Source organism: Panicum virgatum, chromosome 6K (genome assembly GCF_016808335.1).
Source record: "Panicum virgatum strain AP13 chromosome 6K, P.virgatum_v5, whole genome shotgun sequence".
NCBI lineage: Eukaryota > Viridiplantae > Streptophyta > Magnoliopsida > Poales > Poaceae > Panicum > Panicum virgatum.
Genome location: NC_053141.1, coordinates 13,597,986 through 13,609,519, shown reverse-complemented (window position 1 = coordinate 13,609,519; position 11,534 = coordinate 13,597,986).

The following is an 11,534-nucleotide window of genomic DNA, read 5'->3' as shown; positions in this document are numbered from 1 at the left end:
ATTCTAGGACCAGCATTCACTAAACTAGTCGCCCAGGCCACAAACGGGCTCCAAATTTGGTGATCCACATATGTATGGAAACTTAAAAACAAAAGGCTTCCAATGGCATTGGTTTCAACCCATTTGGACTTCTGAGTCAATGGGAATTCGCATCCCAAGATGATGGACAGAATCTGTCCAGGGTGCTGCGCCACCTAAACAAGCCGTTGGCCCATGTATCATGTTGGAGTCCCTTAAGGACGCATATCTAGGGTTAGCCACGCCCAAAACACTATTTATACTCAGCTGCCACTGCGAGATAGAGTTGGGTTTTGGTTAGATTATTTCTGTCATCGAACAGTGTCGCCGTTCATCGGTTTGTGAGACCAAAACTCGTAATCAAGTCTGTTTTGATTGCAACTACTGTTCTTGCTTGTGTTCTTGATTGCGCTTGCAAGGATAAGCCTTCATGGAGAGGTCATTCGTGTGACATGGATGATAACCAACGGAGCAGTGGTGTAGTGATTACGAGGAACCAATCGCTCGGAGCCTTGGATCATCAATGTCGAGATCTCCACCCAATCAAGTTTATCATACCTCTCGGAAGATTGGGACACAACCCCTTTATCAGTCCTTATACAGGGCCCCAAGCATCCTGGCATCGATATAGATGTTTTTCTTGAGCCTCTGATGCAAGAGATAGAAACTTTATGGAAGGAGGGTATCGATATCTTTGATGGTTTTGTACGACAGCCTTTTAATTAGGATAGATCAAAGGTAGGACGGGATGCATGGTGTGCGTGGATGGTACCGTATCGTCTTTCCTAGAAGGTTCTCCAAAGGTAGTTTACCTTGGGTACAGGCGCTTCTTGGTGGAAGGAGATAGGCACCGAAGTAAGAAGTTCTATAGTTCTTTTGATGGCAAGTTTGAATTACATTCTGCTCTAGTACAAAGGGACAGGCACTATGTTTTCAATATGGTCCGGACAATCCAGGTCACTTATGGAAAGAAGAAGAAAGATGGGAAGAAGAGAAAGAGAGATAAGTCACCTATCGATGGCGTACTATTCAAGAAATAGTCCATGTTCTATAAATACTTGCCGTATTAGGCGGATCTTGAGGTCTGCCATGCAATCGATGGTATGCATCTGAAGAAGAATGTGTTTAGTAACACAATTGGGCTCCTTTTGGAGACATTGGCTAAAACAAAGGATACCTTGAAGTCGCATCAAGACTTGGTAGCCATGAATATAAGACAAGATCTTCACCCTATGCATAAAGGGAATGACAGATATGAACTCCCTTAGCTAGCTACAACTTGACACATGATGAGAAGAAGGCAATGTGCGACAGCTTAAGAGGGATCAGAGTCCCGAGTCATTTCACGTCCAACATAAGGAAACTAGTCTCGATGAAAAATCTCTCACTATGCGGCTATAACTGTCATGATTGTCATGTGCTGCTGACAGTGTTCCTCCCGATTGCAATCAGACCGATCAAGCCAGTATATGTAAAGATGGTAATCACTCGGTTGTGTTACTTCTTCAATAGGATTTCACAAAAGGTAATCGATGAAGATGAATTGTAGGATCTCCAAGAATTCATTAGGGAGACTATGGTGCAACTCAAGATGCGCTTTCCTCTAGGATTTTTTGATATAACAGAACACCTAATGATTCATATGGTCGATCAGATATGGGCACTTGGTCCACTTTAATTACACAAAATGTGGACGTATGAGCATTTCATATGCATTCTCAACCAGTACGTACTGAATCGAGCTCATCCTGAGGGGTCCTTGATAGAGGGATACGATACTGAGGAAGTCATCGAGTCTTGCCTAGGTTACCTAAAGGATAATGTGTCCCTTGGTTTGCCTATTCCACGCTTTTTGGGGAGGTTGGAAGGTGTGGGCACAGCTGGAAGAAATATCTTCATCGACAAAGAATTCAAAGATGTGCAACAAGCATATTATAGCATCTTGCAGCACCTCATGATAATGACACCTTTAGTCAAAGAACACTTGAGCACAATTCATTAAGAAAGTAACGACCGCTCGGATGATTGGATCATAAGAGAGCACAAGCATCGACTGACTGGTTGAAGGACCTGGATCTACCAGATGGGGAGATCGTGGAGGAGCAAATGATCAAAAGATTGGCAGCTAGTCCATCTAGCCAGGTCACATCATGTCAAGGATATGATATTAATGGATATCTATTCTATACTGCCACCAAGAACAAGAAGACCGTGTCGCAGAATAGTGGTGCTCATATTGAGGCCTTAGACGAGAGAACTAGGAAAAGTACAATATATTTTAGTATCATAGATGATATATGGAAAGTGCACAATGGTTCCAATATACAAATCCTAGTCTTTCGGTGTCGTTGGGTCAAACACCCAAAAGGTGTTGAGGTAGACGGCTATAGGCTCACGATTGTCGACCTCAACAATATTGGTTATAAAGATGACCCATGGGTACTTGCTTCACAGGTCGCACAGGTACTCTACATAGCTGATTCTGCATAGAAGACAAAACACATTGTCATCCCTGAAAAATAAGATATCATAGGAGTTGAGGGTATCGACGATGTGGAAGAATATAATCAGTATGATGAGATGAACCTCTTAACAGACCTACCTCAGAAGATGAAGATTATAGAAGCAGGCATAAGAAAAGAAGACAAGCCTTGGGCACGAAAAGATGGCGAATCGAGAATTATTAACACTTAAATATATCTTATGCGTTCATGTATTCTGAAATAATTATAAGTATGAGAACTATTAATGTGCGAAAGTAATTGTAGTATATCATGCTTACTATAATGACACTTGGCCTCATTATTTATATTGAAATATATGCTTGTTATTTTTTAATGTGTTTTCTATATTTTATGTTAGTACATATAATAATTGCGATCAGTACATATAAATTGATATTAATAACATACACTTCAATTCGATTATGATATTTTTCTTATGTTTTATATATCACAATATGATTATGATATTAATCTACAAATTCATTTTTAGGGGTGGGTGAGGCCCGCACCCGCTCCTACAAATAGTTTTCTAAATTTATTTTAAAAATTTATTTAATTAAAATAAAATAACAAAATACATAAAAAAATGTGAAATTTTTACCATAAGCATATATTGACCTATAGAACTAGAGAAAAATACGAAAAATATAATTCAACACCTTTAGTGTTCAAGATTGTGGTAAACATAAAGTTAGACTTGAGTTGTATAAGATAATAATGTGACATTGGTACACATTGTGGTTTCAACACTTCTATTACTTATATACACTGCAATTTGATTTTGATATTATTTTATGTTCTACATATCTCAATATGCTTATGGTAAAAATTTCGCAACAAAATGGAAAATTATTTGTAGGGGCCAGGTGAGGGGTATCATCCGCCCCTACAAATGACTCTCTATATATACCCTCTTCCTTCCAACACTTAGCAAAATTTTCGAGTTCGTGGCTGAGTACACCGTCAGGCTGCCCAAAATTTTCGTGCTCCTCCACCCGCTTCCGCTCCAGCCTGCCGCTGCCATCCGGGCCCCCGCTCGACACCGGTGCTGCTACTCCGGCTCCTGCACCGACCTTCCTGTGCCTCCACCCCGTTCCACCGCCGCCACCCGGCCTCCCCTCACCTCCGCCTCAGCCCCCCACCGCCTCCACCCCGTCCCGCCGCTACCACCCCGGGATCGCCCCCCACCCTGCCGGTGCCGCCACCATCTCGTCCTCCCCAACCTCCCCTGCGGCGCCTCCTCCGCGCACCCTTACCGGATCCGAGCCGCCACCCCAGATTCGCACGCCCTCGGCGACCCACGCCGAGCTCAAGTTTGGCGCCGGCCCTACTCACCATGGGCCGCCCGTCTCTGGCCACCTCCGCACGCCCCGAATCCGTGTACAGGTTCATCTTGACCTCCTCTTGCTCCTCCCTCAGTTGTCCATTGCCACCGGCGATCCTAGCAACCAGATTGTGGCCGGCCATGACCTCCCCCACCATGAAGTCCAGCCAAGGGCCACATTGTAATGATTCAGATCTTTGTAGGGGCTTAAACACAAAACCTAGGGACCCATTTGTAAAACTTGAGTTCAAATTTGTAAAATCAATATAAAATTATAGAAAAATTATAAAAAATGCAAACTAGAATTTGGTAGCTTCTTTGTCACGAGATCTACTACTTTTGTAAAGGATGTTTGCTAGTTTTAGGCATGTACCGGTGGTGAATGTTATTTTCATTATAGTAGTTATTTCTTTTTTTCCATTTGAATTTGAGAATGTTAGAAAGTTTTATATAATTCTGGAGACACTCTAATGATGTATATATTGAATGTATACTTCCTATTTATTTTGTATTATTAATGAATCACATTCTACTTTATAATGTGTGTATTTCTAGCATTTCTTATTCAAAATAATTGTAATTTAGATGTGAAATTTATATAAGTGGACATTGGGGATTCTTTTTCTACTTTATAATTGCAAAGTGTTGCGGAATCTTTTTTATAACAAAGTAAGAGGTCTGCATAGTGGCTTAAATGTGAAATTGTTCATGTGTAATAGCAGCATTTCTATTCAAAATAATTCAAATTTAAATGTGAAATGTTCATGAAATTAAATGTGAAATGTTTGTTTATCTCTCATTCAAATTATCTTCGATGGCTTTGTAATGTAGAAATCGGAAATAGATCCTCCGTCGTCATCTTCCCCACGAAGGGATGATACCACACCTCAAGATGATGATACCGAGCAAATTGCATTCCAGATGGAGTGGAACAATGAGCACGACGTCGGCGAAAAATCTAGGGACGAGGAGTCCGACGATGTCAGTGTCGAATCTGGGGACGAGCAAGGCCCTAGGATTGGCCAAGGGTGCTTGGGTAGGAAACAGGTGGCAGCAAGAGAAAGACAGTCAGGGGAGGTGTTTGATTAATTAAAAACAAGGAACCACCTCAGGTAAAAAATACATGATTAATTAAAATGAGGCAGACTGTACTTCAAAGACTATGCGTAATGACCTGTCGATACGTATGATTTGTGTTGGTGGCACCGATAGGAAGGAGTAAGCGTCAACACCGACCCCTAGCCCAACAGAGGGAAAAAAATGAAAGGTCGGGTTCGGATCCTGCAAGTACAGCCTTTGACAGCCAAAACAAGAGGAAACGAGGTCAGCGAGGAAGAAACCAATACCCCGAATGGCAGTTTATTGTCCATGCAATTAGCGCGGCAGGAGAGCCCATTGATCCACCGGACATTATAGCAAAGTTTTGTAATGCCATCGATGCTATAATCAGAACAAAGGTGGTTTTGGATCCAATGATCCCCAATTGGACGTTGGTTCCTGAGGGGAAGAAAGAAGCGATGTGGCAATTGTTCAGCAGAACTTCTATTCTGCCCAACTAAAGATCAAGAAAAGAATTATGCTCGGAAGATGTTCGGTGAAACATTTCGCTGATGGAAGAGCCAGCTGAATACCCAGTACGTCAAGAGGGGTCTAACGCCATTTGCAGTTTTCAGTGACATCAGCACAATAGGAAGAGTTTGTTCGACATAAGACCACTGAAGAAGCTCTAGCCCTAAGTCCAAAGCAAAGTGAGCTAGAAAGGAGCAGCATACATAAAGTCCACCTTGGGCTAGGTGGGTACCAAAGGAAGGTCGACCAGTGGCGGTGTGAAAGGGAGGTGGCAATAGCTGCCGGGCAGCCCGACCCGTTTGAAGGCTTGGACGAATGTGGTTGGTAGTGGATTCAAGTAAGGAAGCTAAAGCTAGTTGAAGGAAAACCAAAGTTTGATCGACCCATGACCGAAGCAGTGGCAGAAAAGATGTTAGAACTTGCTGAGCTTTAGAAACAAGGAAAGTTCAAACCCCATAGGGAGAAGGATGCGCTCAGTACAACCATTGGATCCAAAGAGCATGGAGGCTGAGTCAGAGCCCTATCCTCTAAGTTGAGCATCAAGGATGGGTTCGAGAAGGACCGGGCTAGGTACAGGAGCCATGACCACTATAAAGAAGAAATCATGGTAGTAGCAGAGAATGCAATGCACGCAGAGTTTAAAGATTTGTTCATAGCAGCACTTGCAGAGCAGCAGTTGTTAGGGCTACTTTGGTTCAACCCGTCACAAGAGGTGGGGCAGCAACAGATGGTGTTCATGCCTCCTCATGTACTTGGCCAAACCAGTGTGGCATGTGCTTAGAGCAGTGCTACCTCGTCCACAGCATAGCCATACCCAATGGATACTATAATGAGTATTACTCTCTGCTTGTTGCTGTATCCGATAGGCAGAGCTGGGAAGACAAAGGAAGTTGCCAAGGCCAAAGTGCATCCGACTAGGGGGTTATTTGAGGGAAAACCGATCCCGGCCCTATATGCATGTGCACAAGCGGAGCAACTCTTGAAATCAAGCTACGAGGATACTGAGATAGACACCCCCACAGTAGATGGGAAGAATTGCCTTGGAGAATATGTCGGCAGCACCATTCTGTGTCATAAACGATATATCTTACTGGTTGGTTAGGTACCTTTCTCTGCTCCAGACCTTATCTCGCCTGCACCACAACAACAAGAGCAGGGGGCAGCACTAGAGCATTCACTACCGGCTCTGCCATCACCACAACCACAAGATGCATCACGAGCGGCTCCAGTGTCACGAGAGCCATCACCACAGGCTTCGCCAACACCAACGGCTCCAGTATCACGAGAGCCATCACCAACGGCCTCGTGATCACCACCACCACGAGAGCCAACCCCATAGGCCCCGATATCACCACTAGCTCTGCCACCGGCCCGATCATGAAAGCATACTCCACTGGCCCCAGCTCTGCTGGCCCGATCAGAGCTGCCTCGAGTGTTACAGCCTTACCAAAACTACAAGGAAGATTTAGAAATTGTGAATAGATGGCACGCCGCAAACAAGAAGTCTGATGGAAGGGCAAAGAAGGATAAGTCAAAGGATAATCGATGAAATTCGAACGCCAATAGACGGTCGGGCTTTTCCATGCCCCACAGTGACACGGAGCACAAAAGGGACATTGCTGTTGATGACATTCAAGACTTAGACGATGCTCCTATAAAGTTTTAGTGCGGAAAAGACTTGCTATCGTACTGGGCACTAAGGGATTGTCCTATTTTTATGCAGAGGATGCAGAATTGCTACAACAGGGTACGTAGATTTGGGATCAAAACTATATATGCTCCGCACCCTCCGGATGCATTTGGAGTTAAGGAGCAACAACTCTTTGATATTATGCTCGATTTTGAAGACCTTCAACACATATTCTGCCTCCAAAAACTTGGTGTTGAAATGGTTCAACTCTGGTGCATGTAAGTGTCTCATTGATACTAATTTGTTTTATATTACGGCCTAAAGTACTGTATATGCATAAATATTTAATTGTCATTCATTATATTCTACATGATGCAAACAAACGATGCCATTATTTTAAAGAAAAATATCTGGTACCTTGACCCCCTAGCGATTTGCGAGGCCAGGCATGTCGGGCCAAAATGGATGAAGGACAACGATGACTACCTAAAGCCATTTGAAACAAAGAAGGAAAAACAAAAGGAACAAAAAAAATTTCACGAAAAGGCCATGAAGAAGGTTGCAACCTACATATCACTTATGATGGCACGATGGGAAGATATGGATGTCATATTTGCACCATAGCACATCCAGTAAGTCTAATATCAACCATTTGATATAATAAACCATTGCTCTGATACATGCCTACAAATCGTACATAATATTTTTTTTTCTGAAATCACTGGATTCTATTCCATCTATAGACAAAGCTTTCAAAAATCCTCGTATTGGACTCCTTGGATTGGTCAACCAAGAGATACAAAGAATTGATAGAAATTCTACAATTGTGAGTGAATTTCTTATTTTTCCAATCCACATCATGCTTATTTCTCTACAGAAGTATACATATATAAATTAACGGTCCATTTCTTTCATTTTAAAATAGGGCTTACCGGTTCTACATTCATAAAGGAGGAGCTCATCCCGCCGAGAAACCAAGGGAAATGACTATGCGCTCAAGGTTCCTGTGCCACAAGCAACCCGTGGGTTCCGTATTCTGTGGGTACTACATGTGCGACCATATGAGGGTGCAAGGGAGATATACTACTGATACCGAATGGGTAAAGGGCTACTCTTTATTAAGGATAGATGCATATGCGTTCATTGTTTTTACTGTAACTAGCACTTTGCTTAATTTTACCATTGATTCAATAATTGCATATTCACGCAGAGAAACACAATGGCTAGCTCCACGAGAAAAAACTTCAAAATGTAGTCGACAATTTGTGCCGTTTCATTATGCATGTGAGGGGCAAAGTTTTTCATGAAGCACAAGAATTGGAAACAGAAGATAAATATATTTGACTTCGTGAGTGGGACAATCAAGTGCACCGTGCCGCTTCTAGTAGCGTTCCTAGAGAGGAATAGGAGAAAAACATATATTCAATATGCATTTTAATAATGTACTCTAATGATATTTTATTTCCATATAATTTAATTTTGTATGCGTAAGTATTTTTATCAAACATATTCAATGTCTCGATCGCGAACAAGCTTGATAGATCAAAATTGGTGGGAATCCAAATTTTAAAAAATAGCGGAAAACAGAATTGAAAATTTCAAATTTGAATCGGTGAATTTTTTGGCGAGCTGGGAATCCATTTTTAGGGGCGGGCCACCCCCTCACCTGCCCCTGAAAATCCATTTTCATAGGGGCGGGTGAGGGGATGACACGCCCCTACAAATGCATTTCCAGGGGCAGGTCAGGAAATGAATTTTCAGGAGGCGGGTACGTTATCTGCTCCTGGAAAAAGTATTTTTAGTTGCGAAAACTAGGGGCGGGTGCGCAACCCGCCCCTAAAAATACTTTGTGTAGTAGCGTCCGTCGTTTCCATGGACGCTTAAGGTAGTAGTGTAAAAACGTGCACTAATTCTCACTGTCTTTAGCTAGCTCGATTAATATAATCCTCGTGTGTTTTAAAAAGCAAAAAGGTAGCTGGATCTCATTTGAAAGCTGTCTATTACTCTCTTTATTCGCGCTGCGCTGCGCTCATGAATTTCGTGCGCTTTTGCTTTATTCTTTTCTTTTGGTGAAGAGAATATAAGCACATGATGTTCAGATTTAGCTCTTTTGGGATTTTCATACTAATGATGCCAGGCCATGTGCGTCTCAAATATACATTTTGTTATCGACAGACAAAGACAATCATATGCTGGCAGCAATATAGGAGTATCGCATAAGTAGAGAACGAACGAACGCGGATTTTACGCCCAACCGCCAGCAGGCACTCACGGGAGGAGAAGACTGCAGCAGCGTGTGCAAGACCGGCTCATCTGGGTTCCGGTGGCTATGCTTGGCGCGCTCTGCGCTGGCACTGGTGGTCACCATGCTCGCCGCGGTCGTCCTCGTCATGGGGCTGCTCCTGGTACTCCAGCCGGGGACGACGATCGAGCTCAACATCGCTCAGAGCGACGTGTTCGTGCAGAGGTACGGTACCACCACCTACAGCTACAGTTTCAGATTCTACCTGGAGGCGAACAACCCCAGCAAGGCCGTGTTCATCAGCTAGAGCAACATCACCTCAAGCTCTACGACACGTCGCCGCCGATGAACGAGTCGCTCCTGGCCGAGTTCGACCTGGATCCGCCTTCCTTATCCCTGTCACAGATGGAGGAGCAGGAGTATTTCGTGCACTCGTACGATGTTAATGTGACCAGCAAGCACGCCGAGGAGAAACTCTCCAATGTCGCGACAGTAGAGGGCGTGGTCGTTGAAGGCGTGGTCATGGTGCTGAGCGGCGAGCTGTCCGTAGCCAACTACATCAAGCTGGGCACCGCAACCTCCCCCGTTAAGTTCATGTGCGAGCCGGTGAACGTCAAAATTAAGTAGCGCCCAGCTGGCGCAACCGTCGTCTGGGAACTTCAAGGTGTACTGCCTGAAAGCATGAATTTTTATGTTATTATTGGCTGTATGTATGTACTCGTTCGTATTAATTTCTCATCACACGAATTAGTGTTAATCATCGTATCTCGATGTAAACTAAAACCAGCCACGTTGTGTTAAAAAAATGCAATTGCACGCACAATTATCAATCAATAATATTGCATGGTTTTCAGTCCGTCACAACTGATCCATCAGCTAGCAATATATATCCCTAGTTTTTACGGCGCATTTGGTTCACGGAGGCGAGACGGTTCAAAATTTAATCCCTATTCTGATCCGTGCTATTTCTAAAGCAAAAAATGTTTTCTTGGTTCATCAAATCTGAATCCTTATCGGAACCCGAGTAAACCAATCGGAATTCTAATAGGAACCCGAACAAATTAATTGGAATTCCAATCGGAACCGGATAATCAATGCCTCCTGCGGTCATGGCATGACTTGTACATAAAGTGAAAGTGCATAAAATTGATAGCCCTATATAGATCCTGATAAAATTTATTCTCACAGAACACTATATAGACCGATAAATTGATAGATATTACCGTAGCAATGCACCGGCACCATGCTAGTAATCATCCAAAAACTCAACCTGACCGATCCAGGTATATATCCTCCACCAACTAGAAAGCAAGTAAAAGCTCATCACCTACACGTTTCACCAAAATCATATCGGACGACGCCGTCGTCCCTTTCTCGTTCTCAACTCCGAGGCAGCAAACCTGTTCTAGCTCTCTATCACTTTCTTTCTCTCTCTCAGTTGACTCGAACTTTTCTCTGCTGGCCCATGATCCCTTCCCCTTCCAACAGCTCCCTTCCACGCTCATCCAAGGGAGGCAATGTTAGAAAACCAAACCCCTCAGCAAGATATGTTGTCTGCCAATCATTCCAGAGACAATCACCGACCGAAAACCACTAGACAACCCTGCACCTCAGCGCTCGCCCCTCTACACACACATTCAGATCCCAAGCACCAATGCAAATTCTCCCTTTCAAATTCTTGTTTTGTTTCAAACCGTTGCTCCGCTCTAGAATGGTGATTGAGCTACTGTGCACCAACCATTTACACCAAAAAGATTAAATCGATGGGAAATAAAGGATAATTCACTTATACTTCAATAGTGTCCTCATGTGGACGTTCTCTGAAGGCGCATACGAGGAATAGGAGCCAGATATAATTTAATTTAATGGAAAATATTATACTTTTTTAGGTAAAATTCACTTGTACTTTATTAACGGGGATGGTTATAATGAATGGAGTATTATCCATGCATGCAAAATACGTACCTGAACAAATAATGAATATTGTTAGAAATCATGACAGCTGGAATTACACAAGAATCAATTAAGCTTTTAATTGGATGGTATTACACATACGCATGACCCTCTCTGATGCATGCCACAATGCAAGCACACACACTGAAATCCACATCATCATCAGGTAGTAAAATAGTAAATACAACACACGATATATAAATGCTAATTATATCTGTTTCACACTGAAATAATCAAACCACCGCGCGCACACATGCTTCTGAATTCATGGATTGATCGAGGAATAATCAACGC